The sequence below is a fragment of the Sciurus carolinensis genome, unplaced genomic scaffold, assembly GCF_902686445.1.
Source record: "Sciurus carolinensis unplaced genomic scaffold, mSciCar1.2, whole genome shotgun sequence".
NCBI lineage: Eukaryota > Metazoa > Chordata > Mammalia > Rodentia > Sciuridae > Sciurus > Sciurus carolinensis.
This window is the reverse complement of record NW_025920173.1, coordinates 1,010,998-1,027,484: the sequence shown is the minus strand read 5'-3', so window position 1 is coordinate 1,027,484 and position 16,487 is coordinate 1,010,998. Positions and strand designations below refer to the sequence as shown.

General features: G+C 44.5%; 1 long non-coding RNA gene across 1 annotated transcript; it reads right to left on the bottom strand.

Moving 5' to 3' along the window:
• Positions 1-2,274: 2,274 nt before the first annotated feature.
• Positions 2,275-4,992, bottom strand: LOC124974757 (uncharacterized). Its single transcript, XR_007106813.1, has 3 exons — positions 4,888-4,992; positions 3,151-3,185; positions 2,275-2,425 (listed from the first exon to the last, which is right to left on the bottom strand). It is a non-coding gene; the product is annotated as an uncharacterized LOC124974757 (long non-coding RNA).
• Positions 4,993-16,487: the final 11,495 nt, after the last annotated feature.

Genomic DNA, 16,487 nt, shown 5'->3' with positions numbered 1-16,487 from the left:
GCCCCAGAGCCCCTCATTAGTGCAGTGGAAAGAATCAAGGTGGATCAGATGGCACCTTTCATTCTATCATTAGGTTTTTTACCCTATAGGGTGTCAGTTAGTGGTTTTACCATCTAACTCAATTTTAGTCAATTTTATCCTCTAAGTGATCAATTAGTGGTTTTTACCCTGTAAGGTGCTGACACCCAGTACATGCCAAATTCCAATTTCATCATTATCTGAACTTCATTTTCATTTCCTTAGAATGCACTGATGGTTCCATTTCTTACAATGAGGTTTTCCAGTTCTGTTGCCATATAATGAACACTAGGCAAGTGCCTCTACCCTGTGTGACTGCAACTTCCTTCTCCAGGAACCTCATGATATGGCAGTTCCAGGAGTGTGCACAGTGGCTGTCTCCTGTCCTGGGTCATTTTATTTTTGCATTCTCCCACTATAGATAAGCAAATTCTTCAACACAAAAAGAAAAAGTGGTAACATTTTACATTTTTTTTCCTGCATGAGTCTGGCTTATACTTGTATATACAGATAAGATCTCTTGTGATCAAAGCTATAGACAAGATTATGATTCTGTGAAATGAATTTCAGGATTGCATGAGCAGGTATAATTACCAAGAAAGAAGTTCTGGAAATCACAGCATACAATCCTGTGAACTGTGGTAGACTTAAGACCTAATTACTGTAAATTGGACTAAGAGAAAGTGCAAGAGGCTGTTGTAATTAATACAATGGGCCACATAGGGGATGTGATGGGCTCGTTGGGATTTAAAATCAGATTCAGAAGCATGCGTGTTTCCTGAAGGGGAGTTCCACACCTGGGAAGATTCACATACTTTGGGATTTGGGGAGCCCAAGAAATGTTTTTTCATTGAATTTTTGCCCACCTGAGAAGTACTGAGAAACCATCAGATAAGCTGAAAGTTATGAGAATAACATTTGACTTTTTACTGAAATGTCATTCAGCATATCAGCAGTCTCATGGGCTTCTCTTAACTCTTCCACTGGACTTCAGCATTATGAGAAGGGGAGTCCTACTTAGGCTCCTGTTAAAATCTATAAGGCACTTGACATCAGAGGTGCTCCAGGGGTATGTGTGTGGGAGGGTCTGTGGAGGGTCAGGGGGCCTTCTCTTGGCGGGTGCTTACTTCCCATCTCCTCTAATTGTTTTTATTTTCTTTGCTTTTTTGCTACTGAAATTCTTCATGGTGTTTTGAGGTTCCATGTACATTGATGATGGCTGACTCAAGGTTGGTGCTTGGAGAAAGCAAGCCATCATTGTCATTCTGAGTATCCCTGAGAGGCAGGAACTCCTAGCACTCAGATTCTGTTTCCACCTCTTCCTGAGTGGCTCCTTTCAGGGAGATGGTGTGGGGCCCAAAGGGCAGTGCACAGAAGATGCACATTCAGGAAGGAACAGTGACCTGAAGGCCATGGGGTGTGAATGAAATATTAGAATTAGCATTGGGAACTAGGAAGGACTTAGGGTAAATGTTGAAACAAAATCTTGAAAAGGGTAACAAAATTTTTGAAACCTCATAATCTAATTTCAAAGCTTAATATGAAAGTACAGAAATCAAAATTGTGAGAGAGTGACATAAGGGCAAAAAAATAGATCAAACAGAACAGAATGTAGAGTGTAGAATTATATGCACCCATACATGATGACTGATAATCACGCATGTGACAAGCCAGAAATGGAGAGGAAATATTTGCAACACTTTATGTGATACAGGGCATATATATATAGGCTAAATAATTCAATGATAAGAAGTACTCATAACACAACTATAATAAATCAATCAATTTTAAAAAAGCCAAAACATTGGATCAGTTACTATAACAAAGAAGATAAATAAATAGCTCATAATGAAAACATGGTCAATAAAACTATACAGTTTAGGAAGGGGAATTAAAACCACAGTAACATACCAATATGCACCAATTTGGTAGCTAAAATTAACATGACTGACAATACTAAGCACTAATATTTGCAGGAAGTAGAATCTCCTATATGTTGGTGACTGAAAATATAAACTTATACAGCCACTGTGGAAAAAAGTAGGTCAGTTTCTTAGACAGTTGAACTTAGGACCCAGTAATCCTGCTTATAGGTATTTACCAAAAACATATGATAACATTATGTTCATGCAGAGACTAGCATGCAGGGTTTGTTCATTTTACCTGGTCCTTTTCTTTTGTAAGTTCATCACAAATCATTCCGTTTCAGCTAGGGTTCTAATATTTGCCATATATTCAAAATCACTACCCTGTGGTGTTACTGAAATTGGCTCACACTGTTCATAGATAAATGACTGGTTCTTCTCCCAGGTTGATCTCACACTTTCTTCACTCCATTTGGCAAGGATTCAGAGCAAGAGTTATGAGTATCATGGTTGCCAATGGCATTTTCTAAATTTCTTTTTTTCTGTCGGAAAAGAAAAAAAATTTCTTATATTCCTCTCAATTTTCCCAATATCTAGCATACATATTACTCAGTGCTTTGTCTCCAAGGATTTCTAAAAGCTTTGCCCTTAGTTTGCCAACCCACAAACTTCCCTAAGGTACTTTAAGCAAATGCTACATAAATGTAACTGAACTTCAAGTAAACTCAACAAACAGACTTTAAATCAATTAACAAGAGCCCTCCTCCAAGGCTCTTCCTCTTTCCTGTGGCTCTGGGTTCCTCCTGGAACACCTCCCTCTGCCTGAGCAAAGCCTCCCAGCATATCCTGCAGGGTACTTGTAACATGGGTCAACACCCCTAGGTTTCTGTTGGTCTGAGAACATCTTTATTTCTCCTTTACTCTTGCAGAGGCCTTTCATTGGACATGGAATTCCGCATGGTGATTTTTACTTTTAACACATTACAGGTTGCATATCATTCTTTTTCTTGAGCAGATCTGTTCTGTTTCACCAATTTGAAAACTAAACAACTCATTACCTCCAGTGGACATAAACCAACTCTGAACAGTTAATATCCCGAGGGCCTGCCCCAGTGAATTCAGACATATTATCTTATTCCAAACTTAAATATGATGAGAAAAAAGGAAAAAAATCCAAAGCTTAAGTTGCTTATAAATTATAGAGTTTAAAAGCAAAGAGAGTAACTGGATAGTACAGCCCTGGTCATTAAACATTAGCATTTCATACCTCATTTTCCTGACTTTTCAATGAGGATAACAGCACTGAAATAAAATACAAAGCATCATGAATGCTTATTTTTAGAGGCCCAGGAGTACAAAAATATTTGAGCATAGGATAATGTGAGACAATATTTGGAACTTGAAAAGATACTGGAATTTTGAAAAAATAAATGAATTCCACAATAGGTAATAATTTCATAGGAAAAAATACCTTCCAACTTGTCTAGAGGAACAAACAGGGGCTGTTATTTTTGGATTGGTTTGTTGTAATGTGGACATAGGAACAATATCTAAATTATTCAAAAGCATATCTAATTATTAAATGAAGCAAGTTACTTGTGAGGAAAAAATGTGAACTGATTTTCCCTGTCTCCACTAGAAAGGTGAGCTAGCACCCAGTTAAGTCACATGTTTATATGATTTTTTTTAAAAAAAGCTGGTCATATGATTTCTAAACCTTAAATTGAGTACTTGTTTTCTTTTTGGTAGAGGGGATTGAACCCAAGGATGCTCTACCACTGAGCTACATTCTAGCACTTTTGATTTTTTTGAGACAGGGTCTTGCTAAGTTGTGAGGCTGGCCTGGAACTTATGATTCTCTTGCGTCAGCCTCCTGAGTAGCTGGGACCACATGCATGCACCACCATGCCTTTTTCAAATGATGATATTTGAACACAAAATTATGTTTACTTACTAGAGCTGGGCACAGAGGTGCACACCTGTAATCCCAGCAGTTCAGGAGACTGAGGCAGTACGATTGCAAGTTCAAAGCCAACCTCGGCATCTTAAAAAATCCCTAAGCAATTTGCAAGACCCTGTCTTTAAATAAAATACAAAAAGGGTTGGGATGTGATTCAGTGGTAAAACACCTCTGGGTTCAAACTCTGGTACCAAAAAAAAAAAAAAAAAAAAAAAAAAAAAAAAAAACCCTATAGTTACTTACTAAAGACTTCAAGCACTTACCCCAACATTATTTAATTTCATCTTTTATTTTCTGATACTGAGGATTGAACCTAGGGGCACTTTAGCCACATCCTCAAGATTAATTTTTATGTTTTTATTTGTTATAATTAGTTGAGACAAGAGTCTCACTAAGTTGCTTAAGGCCTCACTAAATTGCTGAACTTGAGATCTTCCCACCTTAGTTTTCTGAGTCACTGAGATTAAAGGTGTATGCCACCAAGCCCAGCTGTATTATCTCATTTTACAACAGTGTTAAATAAGCAGGGCAGGTATCATGATCACAGCTTATAAAGAAGAAGAAGTTCAGTGTGCTTACGACTTCCCAAGACCAACTGGAGCTGGGTCTAGGACTAGAAGGCAAGGTCCTTCCTCCCTAAGATCTGCCCCTGTAATGGGACCTTTGCTCAGGAGCAGGTAAACTTGTATCTGGTGTCAGGGCCACTCTAGTATAGCCCACTTTCTTACCCAAATGGTTCAAAGTTTCCCTGTATCATAAAACATTTTCAGAAAGACAAAAAAAAAAGAAAAGAAAAGAAAAAAACTCTCATTCTATATCCAAAAGCTGCATGGGGTGCTGAGATGGTACTTAAGAGTCTAGCACTAGCAAGCATACGTAGTTAAAACTGTCTCCTCACACTGTAGTGCTTTATTTTTACTATAATGTTCAAGAAAATGATTTAAACCCACAGAGCTCCCACTGGTGATTGAAAAATTACTGATAGCTGGAGGCATAAGTTGATATTTTAAAAATCGTAATCTATTACAATTTCAAAGAACTTACCTAATTAGATTGCTTTCATTTTTGCTAAGTAGATGACTAAATCCTGGAGATAAATTTTCTTTAGGGGGTTGCTTTGGACTATAATCCGCAGTCACCAGTGTTGACATAAGTTCTCTTTTTGCTAAAGAAGAAAATAAAGAGAAAACATTATTTTCCTTTAACATGCATTATGTTGGCAGAACAGCTTTTCAACAACTTTTTCCTAGTTTTAAAAATATAATTTCATTGTAAAACTTCCTGAGAAACAAGTGTACAAAAAATAAAAATAAATAACCCGTAACCCTGATATCTCAAGGTAACCCTTGTTGCTCTTTTAGTAAGGCAGAGTGTGACATAAGCACTCTGGCTCAAAACTGATTTTCCAGGTGGACTGGAATTAAGATAGGAGAGCCGTGCACAGTGAGCACCCCTAGAGCATGATAAGGATAATTCCCCAGGTAGGTCAGGGAGGAAGTGAGGATAGAAACTCGATGCCTCCATTTTAAAACAAATCTGTACCTGACTGAGAAGAGGTGACTGATGCCATGTAACTGAGGCCAAATCTATCAGAATAACCTTCTGTTTTCAGATGAGCATGAACTGAGTTGTTGGAATTAATGTCTAGTAACTGTCTACTATCCCAAAATCTTTGAAGTGGTATCAGTTGCAAATAATTTACTAGACATACAAAACTATCCCACTTAAATACACTGAGATTTCTTAAGTGATGCTGGCAGTATCTATGCATTCAGTTTTACTTATTGAAGATGACTGTGTTTAGACACCCTGTGCTTAGGGCACTCCATCATTAGGAAACAGAATACACAGCTCAGAGGTCACTCTCTCCAGCCCAAGAAACACACATCTAACTCTTACTTGGAGTATTGGATTTATGTTTGCAGGTGGTAAAGATGATGATCTTAGTGAGGCACAATTCTGTCTCTTTTGTGTCTGTTGGGCACATTTCTCTGGGGAAGGTTTTACATTGATGGAAGATTCAGTTTGCTGAGAATTCACTAATTCTGTTGCAAACAAATGGGGAAAATCAGATCAAACTGGTTTTAGTTACTTGCCTCTATCACAGATGTCACTCCACACAAGGCCCTCCACTGAGCATATGCTCTCTCAAAGCACTTCTCACCATCATAGCTGTGACAGTTATTTGGCATTGTAGCACATTATAATGATATAAAAGGACTGGTAAAGAAAAACATGGCAGTTAATACTGAATTCATTCTGGCTTCCTGTTTTCAATTGGAATTCAAGGTGAATTTTCAGGAGTTTATTTTTAGGAAGCAGGTTACTAATTTATTTACTAGGAGACACTGTTGTAGGATGCAACACCAAAGATGAAAGGTGTGTGACAGACCTGAACAGCAAGCCCAGGGAGCTACAGAGAAATACTGGTGACCTGGACCTGTGAAAACACAGCATTAGAGATGCTTCTCATCCTTCCTACAAAAGCTCAGTAACTGAGAAAGGAAAGAAAAGAAGGAAACGCTACACCTCACTTTGGAAATACCAGATGTCTCACACAAATTTCTAGTGTGTGCATGTAAGACAAGCCTACACAGATATTTTTCCTTAAGAATGTCACCTTAGGCCTGGGTGTAGCTCAGTGGGAGAGCACCTGCCTAAAGAATGCCACACAAGTAATTTTAATAATCAAAACATAATATGCCATTTGCTTTATATAAAAAGTACATGTTATGCCAGGACTGTGATAAATTTTTAAATAGGGGATTCAATCATCTATTAAGTGGGGCTGAAGCAACAGTTTCATTAACTGAACTTCACTGTACTAATTCAAGGATTTAATTTTGAAAAAGGTAATACGAATGGGTGGAAAAGGGAAAATACTTGAATCTATTTATATGAAACAAGGAATAAAATAAACACTTACTGAGTTGTCCTCTTTCTCTGTGTCCCCCAATTTTAAGCATGTTTTCTTCATCAAGTTCTTTAAACCTTTCATGAGAGGTGTGCCTGAAGTCTCTCTTTGCTTTTTAATCGAGAAACTTGTTGGTGAACTTCCAGGTAAAGAATCCTTTTCAGGAGGAGAAAAAGACCATAAATAATAATTTTAAGTGCCGAGGACTGAACATGTGTATGTATCTGCCTCACCCCCAAATGTACAGGTTGAAACCCTAACCTCATGTAATGGTACTTGGAGGTGAGGCTTTTGGTGAGGCAATTAAGGATAGATGAAGTCACAAGAATGGTGCCCACATGATGGATTAATGTCCTCATTAAAAAAGAGGATACATGAGAGAGCCTTCCTGGCCAATGCCAAGGGCAGGCTGTGCGGACACACTAGGGAAGAAGGCCCTCATCAAATCTCTACCATGCTGCACACTGCTCTTGCTCTGGTAGATCCCAGAACTAGAGAAACAAATGTTCTCATTTGTTGGAGTAGACCAACCTAGGTCTACACACAGTTCTAGGATCATTAGGGGAGTGACAGGAGAGTGGACAATTAGGCTGCACAACCAGTACATATGCTTTACAATGAAAAGGCTTAGAACTGAACCTGTGCATAGTCAACCTTGCTTTCCACTACTTTAACATACTGCATATTCAAAGATATATTTGTCTGGTACCCTGAGGGACATGAGGGAACTTGCTCATGGGAACCTGGACTCTGGAGGGTGAAGGGTCACCATCTTGTCCAAATCTGCAAGCCCCACTGTGTCCCTGAGCACAGGCAGGGAAACTCTGTAGAGCCATGGAAGGAAAATTAACCTAGCAAAGTAAGATAAAACTAGGTCATTCAAATCAAGACATTAAAGAACCAAAGAGTTGGCTCTTGTGCTTGGGATATAGCTCAATGGTGAAACACTTGCTTAGCATGCTCAAGCCCCTGCATTCCAACCCCACCACTGCAAAAGGGTCAGGGTTGGGTAGAGATGGTTCTTTGTAGTTTTCTGAACATGTAAAGGGAACTGAATGTCTAAGAAAACATATCATTGATAAATGGACCCTGTGCAGTTATTTCACTCAGAAACACAAGTTCCCTCCTGTTGATTATCCACCTTCTTGTCCTGGATGTCCAGAGACTGGCCAGTGAAGATGAAATACTCTGCACTTTGTATCAGTCACCTCCTCCTGCTGACATCTGAGGTCGCCAGTGTGCTATCAGAAAGAGAAATGCTGTAAGATTTGCACTTGGCTTTAGACCACACTTCAACTTAGACTGAACACATGACAATATTTGTACATGGATTTAAAAACACATGTAATAATCTATAATTTAGAATTCATGAATTATATTTAATGGTTTTAAGATTTGAATTTCTGTTAGTCCTGCATATTCCTGAATTGCAGTCAAGATTCAGGTACTCACAGCTCTCAACATCCCCAAGCTACCTCCCAGTATATTCCATCGCCTCTACTCTCCTGCAGGAGGCAGGGTAAGGAGATAAAGCAGGGTTCCCTCTGTTCCTTCAGACCAATGCTGTTCAATAGAAATTTCTGCAAAACAAAAAATGTTCTCTTCCACACTGTCCAATACAGCATCCAGAAATCACATGCTGCTCCTGAGCACCTGGAGAGACCAAGGAGGAAATATGAAATATTAACTTTAGCTGGATGCAGTGTTACAACTTATCTGCAATTCAGCTACTCTGGAGGCTGAGGAAGGAGGATCTTAAGTTCAAGACCAGTCTTACCAACTTAGTAGACCCTGTCTTAAAATAGGGCTGGGGATGAACCTCTGGCAAAGTGCCCCTGGATTCAACCCCCAGTGGCCCCCCAAAAAAGCTAATCAACTTCAGTAGTCACATGTAGCCAGCAGCACAGCTGTACTGAGCAGCATGGCTCCACATTATGACTGCCTCTGTGTTCTCACGAAAACCCTGCTTGCCTGAGGTTCACACCACTACATGTTAACCCCAGACCCTTTGGTAGATTTTGAACCTGTCCCATTTTCTCCATAAACCTCCTGCTTCCATCATTCTAGGTGACCTCAGGAGCTGTCCTTAATCCCTGTCCAGTGGTTTGACACTCTACTTAATCATCCTCCTTGGAGGACATCACTGGACACTGTCATCACCAGAGATCATGCCTGAAAACACCAACACTCCAGACTCCCCTCATATCCCTGGGCATCTCCTCTCATACCCCTGGATATTACCACAGCAGCCAGACACCAGCCTTTGATCCCTTCCTATTCACAACCCCCTGCCAGCTTCCCAGATCCTCTCTGCACTGGAGCCCATGTAATTAATTACTCATGGCCCTGACTTCTATTCCTCTCACCTTCCATCACATCATTTGACTGGCAGCAAAATCCTAAGCTCAGCTAATGAGGATGACCTCACTTCCAGTCCACAGCTGAGCTTTGCTGGAAGCAACCCAACTGTGCAGATATACCATCACCATCTCAAGTGAACAACTGACACATGCTGGCCACATGCCCTTCTGTAATCAGTGAGCTCCAGGACTCCAAGGTGACTCCTCACACCCTCCCCTTCTCCACCTTCCTGAAAGCTCCCATCCTTGAGTCAGCTGACAACCTCAGGTACAACTTCAAAGAGGAGAAACACCCTGAGACAACAACTCCTTCTCCATCTCTGTCTTTCACAGTGAACCTTCTAAGACAAGAATTGCCTCTTACCTTTTTATGCATCAAAACCCAGTCCATTCTGGGGATCAACCCAGGGCATTCAGCATGTCAGCAAGCACAGCCACTGAGTCTCTGAGATTGAAGCGTGATGCTCTGCCACTAACCTTCATCCCCAACCTCTTTATTTTTGTTCATTTTGAATTAGGTTCTCACTGAGTTGCCCAGGCTGGCCTAGACCTTTCAATTCTCCTGACTCGGGCTCCTGATTCGCTGGAATAATAGACATGTGCCACCATGCCTGGATCCTCTCAATGTTTAAATTAACAAATACTCAAACATTCTTAGAAAGTTACAAAGACCACTACACAACAAGCACCCACATACCCACTCTCAGTTTTAACAGATGCTAAGATCTTGCATATTTGTTTTTCATTGTAAGACATAGATCTTTATACATAGTTGCATTTGTTAAATAAGGGCACAATGTACACTTTCTTGTGACACAGCTTTTTCTATTCACCATTATGTTTGTGATTCATCTATGTTTATATGTACAGCTTTATCATTTTACTCATTTATCTATAGTTTGAATGAAAGCTATTCATCCTCTCTCCTGACTATGACAGTTTAGTTTCTAATACATCAACATTCAACAATGCTACAATTAACACATGTAACAACTGATCTATGATAAATAATTAAGAATGGAAATGTGGAATTAGGGTTATACACAAAATGATAGACTATCTCATGAAGGTTTGAAACAGAATCACCAAAAAAAAAAAAAAAAAAAAACGCAAACAACAACAACAAAAACCCTAGCTACTGCTCAATAGGTATCTGAAATGCTTATGACATGACTGTTTTCTAACATTCTCCCAGCCATAAGAACACAAGGGTTTTATGTAATGAAGGAGAAATTTACATCTCTTGTCACTGAACTGGCATACAATTATTGCTCCAACTAATCAGTCATTCCTGCCCTCACCCTAACAAGGGCAATTTCATATTGCTTTGTTATATACATATATGAAATCTGAGAACATACACTTTTCCATTTCCTCTTTCCTAGTTCTTATACTTGGCCAGTAGGTGCCAAGCTGCTTTTATCAACACTGATGCTTCTGCTGCTTGACCAATTCAGACACACACCATCACTGTAGGGTCTAGTTTCAGTTCTAAGCAAATGCACAGTGACCAGAGGAGGATGTTGCTCATTGCTATTGTAACTACTTTGTAAAATTATCCCATTGATGAAGTGAACATATATTTTTGTAGCCAAATTAGGATGAGTCTGTCCATGAAAAAACAATTACAGTTACTTCACTGATAACTGTAATAACAAGTCCAAGGATCTGCTAGCCTACGGGCATTTTTAAACAGTTTGTTAACTCCAAGTCCTGGCCAGACTGCAAGAAGTCTTCTCTGGCTTGCGATGGAACCAGGGGCTGTGGTGGGGAAGGGTTGGGCTCCTCCATTCAAGCCCAGAACTCCTGAGAGATGTCCTAGATCATGTGGCCTTGACCTCAGGCCCACCTGTGATTTACTGTTTGGGCCCCTGCAACTTTCCTAACACCAGGTTAACCAAGGGCAGCATCCCCTCTCTCCTTGTGGCCTGTCAGGCATGCCAGCATGGAAGGCCACCACCTGCCCCACCTCAGACTAACAAGAAGGGGAGCTGACAATGGGCTACTCCACTAGCTCTACAAGAAGAAGAAGGACTTGGACAGCCACTGACTACTACTCTTATGTGTAATACATACCTAAAGAAAAAATGGAAAACTTCCAGGGACTCTGTTAATTCATAGGTTAGAAGCTCTGCCACATCAGATTCATACAGATAAAGGGGTAGACTTACAAAGATTATGAAAAAGTAAAGGAACAAATCATCCCCAACAAACCAAATTACCTCATTAACAGAGTAAAATGATATCACAGTGGAAGAAAGATCAGAGAAGGAATTTAGAAAGTTCATAGTTAAGAAGTGAATTCACAGAGAAAATCCAAGAAGTGAGAAATCACCTCAATAAGGAGATAGAAATCCTGCACAATCTCTCCAATGAAATAATATTAGAAAATTTTCCAAAGATTAAAAATGGAAAATCAAACACAGGAGGTTTACAGGACTCCAAATATACAAACCTTCACTAAGGCACATTTATTACGAAAATACCCAACATACAAAGTAAGGATAAAAATTTTAAGACTGCTGGAGGAAAATGAACCTGCAGATCTCAGTCCTCCACTGAGTCTAGGGGAGCCAATGGGGACTGATGTCCAGGTTCCGGTGGACTGTCCCCTAACCAGCTACAGGACAGGCAGCCTTCCCCTGCCCTCCTCACACGTCCACCCACATGGAACCATCCTCTGCTCCATCCCTGACCCTCAGCACAGCAGTGGGCTCCCAGTGGTCACTGGCATGTCACCTGGAAGGTGAGAGAGAGCACTCCTGGAACAAGCTCTTTACTGAGGTCCCACCCAGTGTCAGGGTGACAATGGGTCCAGGTGGGGGACACATGTTAAAGCAGTCCACAGGGTGAATGTGTTGCGTTCCATGAGGGGCAGACCGCAGATGAACCCACAGGAGTTCTGTGTCCAGGTCTGTGTCTTTTGCTGCCCAGAGATCAGCAAAGCAGGGAGGTGGGTTCAGGGCCCTGTGTACTGCTTATGGGGAGGTTGTGGAGGGCCTCTCTCATGGGACAGCAGCCCAGGCAGGGCTCAGGGCTGAGCCCTCCCTGGCTGGAGGTTGGTAGCCAGGGGTGCACAGGAAAGAGCAGGAAGCAGAGGAGAGAAGCAGTTGTGTGGACCCAGCAGGGCCCCACATGCCACGCTGCAGACTCTGGCATTTAATCTGAGTGGAATGTGATGCCCCTGCAGGATTTGGAATCAGGGGAACAACATCTGTGTAAGGAGGGGTGGGCTCTGATCTCTGTGGGAGGGGCCAGATCCTCAGAGGACTCTGGAGTTGGGGATGGTGGAGAAGGCAGGGCTGAGGCTTGGAGGGAGGCCACAACATGGGTGTACGGAATGTGCACAGTCAAGCAGTGCAGCCTCTGCTTCAGGCCAAGACCAGGGACAGCCATGTGGCAGAAGATAAAGGAGGACATGGGAGAGCCAGAAGCTCAGGGCCAGCCAGATTGGGGGCACTAGTGCTAGAGAGCACGGCAGGTGAGGTGGCATCTGGCACATTCTAAAGAAAGGTGTCGGGGTGGGGAATATGGAGACATTTCCAGGTCAGGCTGAGTTGGTTCCCATGAGCTGCACACAGAAAGATGGGCAGTGGGGCCTCCTATCAGGTGAAGGCAGCTGGCTAAGCTCCTGCTACCCCATGAATGATCTGGAAACTTCCTGCTCCCATTAGCAGATGGGACCAGAGTGGTCTGGACAAGGGAAGCACCCCAGCTCCAAACATCACCATGGCCACATTCAGAATCTGGCTGTATTGTAAAATAACCTGTTACTCAAGTGACTAGTGTGCACACATGACTGAGTAGCATCAATAGAGTGAGCACAGCGCCCTCGCAACAGCCTAGATGAGAAACCTCTGTGTCCAGTTCAACCCAGAGCAGAGGACCTCAGATTACATAAACCAGTCTGGTTCCTGCTCTGCCTGTGTCTGAATGCTGTAGCCAACAGACCTCTGCTTCCTGGGACAGGAGGTACTAGGCCTCCGCTTCCTGGGACAGGGGGTACTAGTCAGTGAAGACTGCTGAGTCCATCTAAGAGCTGGGGCTGGGGCCATGGAGGGTCTACTGGATTTTCTGGCTGCTGTGGTTCTCTGCCAGGCTGGTGATGCCATTGTAATTCCATAAGAGACTATTCCAAAACACACATACCTGCCTCCCACTTTGGCCAGCTCCACTCTTCTGCCCTGAATGGTCCAGAATCTCAAGACAGCAGCAGGGAGATGTCATACTGGGGGATGAAGACTTCCAGGGTCCCTGGCCATGGCTTGACCAGCCAGGAAGTCACTTCCCCATCTCTGCTTCCTGTCTGCCATTCTTGGGAGATGCTGAGCACAGATCTGCAGATGGTCACAGGCTGCTCTACAGAGCAACACTTCTCCACTCACTCCGTCTTTCCACATTTTTTTATGCAGCACATCCTTGGTGACCAGACCCACAGGACAGTGGTGGCTCCTGCCCTCCAGAGGTCCTTGAGCAGGCTGCAGCATCCCCTGGTCTAAAATGACACCAGGAAGAAAGCAGGCCAGGAGGAGGCCTGAGCTAGGCAGTGGCAGTGCTGGCTCTTCTCAGCATGGTCAGATTGCCCTCCCTCCCATGCACCCGTGGGTTGGGACTGAGTGGAGACTGAACCCCAGGACCCTATTCAGGGCCCCATGGTGGAGCAGCTCTTAGCTCCTCCCTGTGACACACTGCCACCCTGCCCAGCTGGGCAGACATCTGCACCGTCTGCAGGAGTGTGCTTCAGCAGAGCCCTCGAGAGCTACCTCTTGTGCCACTCGCGGAGCGCCAGGTCAGACAGCATGGGCTTAATTGAACATCCATCCTTCACAAAGTTCCAGATGACCCAGATGGGCACTCTGAGGTTGCACAGGTAGAGGGATAGCAGACGGGCTGGCCGGAAGACTCGCTAACCCATGGTCCAAGGCTTCTGACTCCACCAGGAGGAGAGCAAAGCCAACATGCTGGGGTGTCTGAGGCTATTTCTGGACACATGTGACTCTCTGTCCCTCCCTTGCTGTCCTGACCACTCTAGAAAGGCCTGCGTGGGATTCTCAGGCAGGGCTCCCAAGTCAGCAGTGGTCAGTATGGCCTGCTTTCCTGAGTGGCACACCTTCCAGAGCCCCAATCTGCATCCTGCTGGGTCTCAGCAAACCCTGCAGGGTTGACAGTCTGCAGTCTGAGGGCCTCAACTTGTGCAGGGATGGGGCAGTGGGGACCCCTGCCTCCAGGTGGAACTGCGGTGTGTGGTGGCAGAGTCTGCCCACTGCACAGCTGGGAGCAACAGTGAACTCAGAGGCACCCGGGAGGACCCACGCTGCTTTGTGCACACACTCCTGCTACGCTGCCTTCAGCTGGGCCACAGGTTCCTGCATTTTCTGGGAACAGAACCCACAGTGGGCTGCTTGAGGGACCAAGCATGCAGACTAAGCCTGCTGGAAACAGGGCTGAGCCTCCTGGACCAGGTTCCAGGGCTCAGTCTGCCACCTGGGCTCAGGTCTGTGTCATCACACCCAGGAGAACTCTTCTTGGCCTTCAGCAGTGCCCCAGGACCCAAGGCACATGCCCAGCTCACACCCGTGGTGTGTGCTGTTGTGTCCGTTTTCACATCAGACTGATGTGACTCACTTGGCCTGAACACAGGCGCCACCAGGATCGGGTCTCTTCCACCCTCACCCCCGCAACCCTGCAGAGAAGGCCAGACTACAGCCAGGAGAAGCCATCGGGGCCCTGCCAGGCTCTCCAGGAAGGAAGAGAGAAATCCCAAAACTCCATGGGCATTCCGAGGGAGGAAGTGAGCAACGCAGAAGGATACCTTGGAGAGGCCTTGAATTTCTCATCGCTAACAGAATTTGAAAGCCAGAAAGTTCTAGAATGGTACCTGTGGCCAATGCAGGGAGGAGTGCAATCCAAGACTCCTATCCATTTGGGAGGAGGAGCTGAGCAGAGGCCACCTGCCAGTGCTCAGCGTTCAGAGTACTCTTCTGGGCAGATGCTGGAGGAAGCACTGGGGGGAAGGAAGCCTGGGAGGAGCTGGCAAACACAGGAAACCCACCCGGCCGAAATCACAGGGTGCCATTGGAGTGGCAAGTGCAGGTGCCAAGGAGTGTCAGCAGGGACTCCATGTGGCAGAGGCCATGGACATGGTAGATGGGCACACACAGCCCAAGTGGACCAGCTCACCTGAAGCCCAACAGGGCAGGCAGTGCCATGTCCAGGAGAAGGTCCATGTTCCTTTCATGAAGCAGGTGGGAGCATGAGCACCTGGAAGGAGCCTGTCACTAGCAGCAGGGCCAAGCAGGAGCAGGAGGGGACAGCATGGCCTGCCAAGAGCAGGCAAGGAAGACTGAGCCACGAGAGTGAGCCCTCACAATGGCAGGAATAGAGCAAAGCACTTCTGCAGCCTGTGCAGTGACCACAGTGCCAGTCCCACCAGGGACAGAGGCAGCAACTAGGTGAGGAGTGGGCCCTGGGCCACGCTCTGTGGCCAGAAACAGCTTCAGAGAGACCGGCAGCAAGGGGACATCAGGTCCATGAGAGACATGCAAGGAAGGGCAGCAGAAACCCAGGGAGACTGAATGGAACAGGAAGGGTCCTCCCCACAGGCCGAGAAGGGAAGGCAGAGTGGAGGCAGGTAGGTGCAGGCTGTGGCCTTCTCAGTGTGCCCGGCTGGTGCTACAGGATGGCATTGTGGTACCATTTCTGACAGGTATGAATGGCTGAATTATCTGATGGCTATGCATGTTTCAGTTCCTTTTCTACCAAGAGCTGAGCATACTGAAGGAATCTCTGGCCTTCTGTGGAGATAGAGCCCTTGACCGCTTGCCTCCCATTAGGGAATTTCCAGTGGCTTCTCCAAGTGGATCAAAGTGGTGCTGCTCCTTCCGGCCAATGGATGAAACTGCAAAGGTGGATCCAGTCTTTCGCTTTCCCCCAGGCTTCTGGGATGAAACTAGGCTCCCTCTCCACTCTCCCTGGTGGGCAGGCCTGGAGGTCAGAGCAGCAGGGCCTGAAGATAGGGGTTGTGGCAAGTCACCCCAGGTCCTCATCCATGAAATAAGAACAGTAGAACCCACCTCACCAGGAAGTTGAGAGAATCACTGAGTTACCAAGGGACCAGCACACAGTTGGTAAAAACAGTTGGTCTCCAAGGACTCCTCGGCAGATAAGCTGGAGAGGGCATGGTGCTGGTGGGGGCTGGTGGGTCTGTTTTCCCAGCTGTGGTCCAGTCTCTAAGGACAGATGATAGCCGATGCATTGTGCTGTGACTCACACTCTCAGATCAGAAGGCTGAGTGTTTGTGAAAGCTCAGTCCACCTGCATTCTAGCTGTTCTCCACGGTCCATAGAAAAAGAATAGATTTATATTTTAAG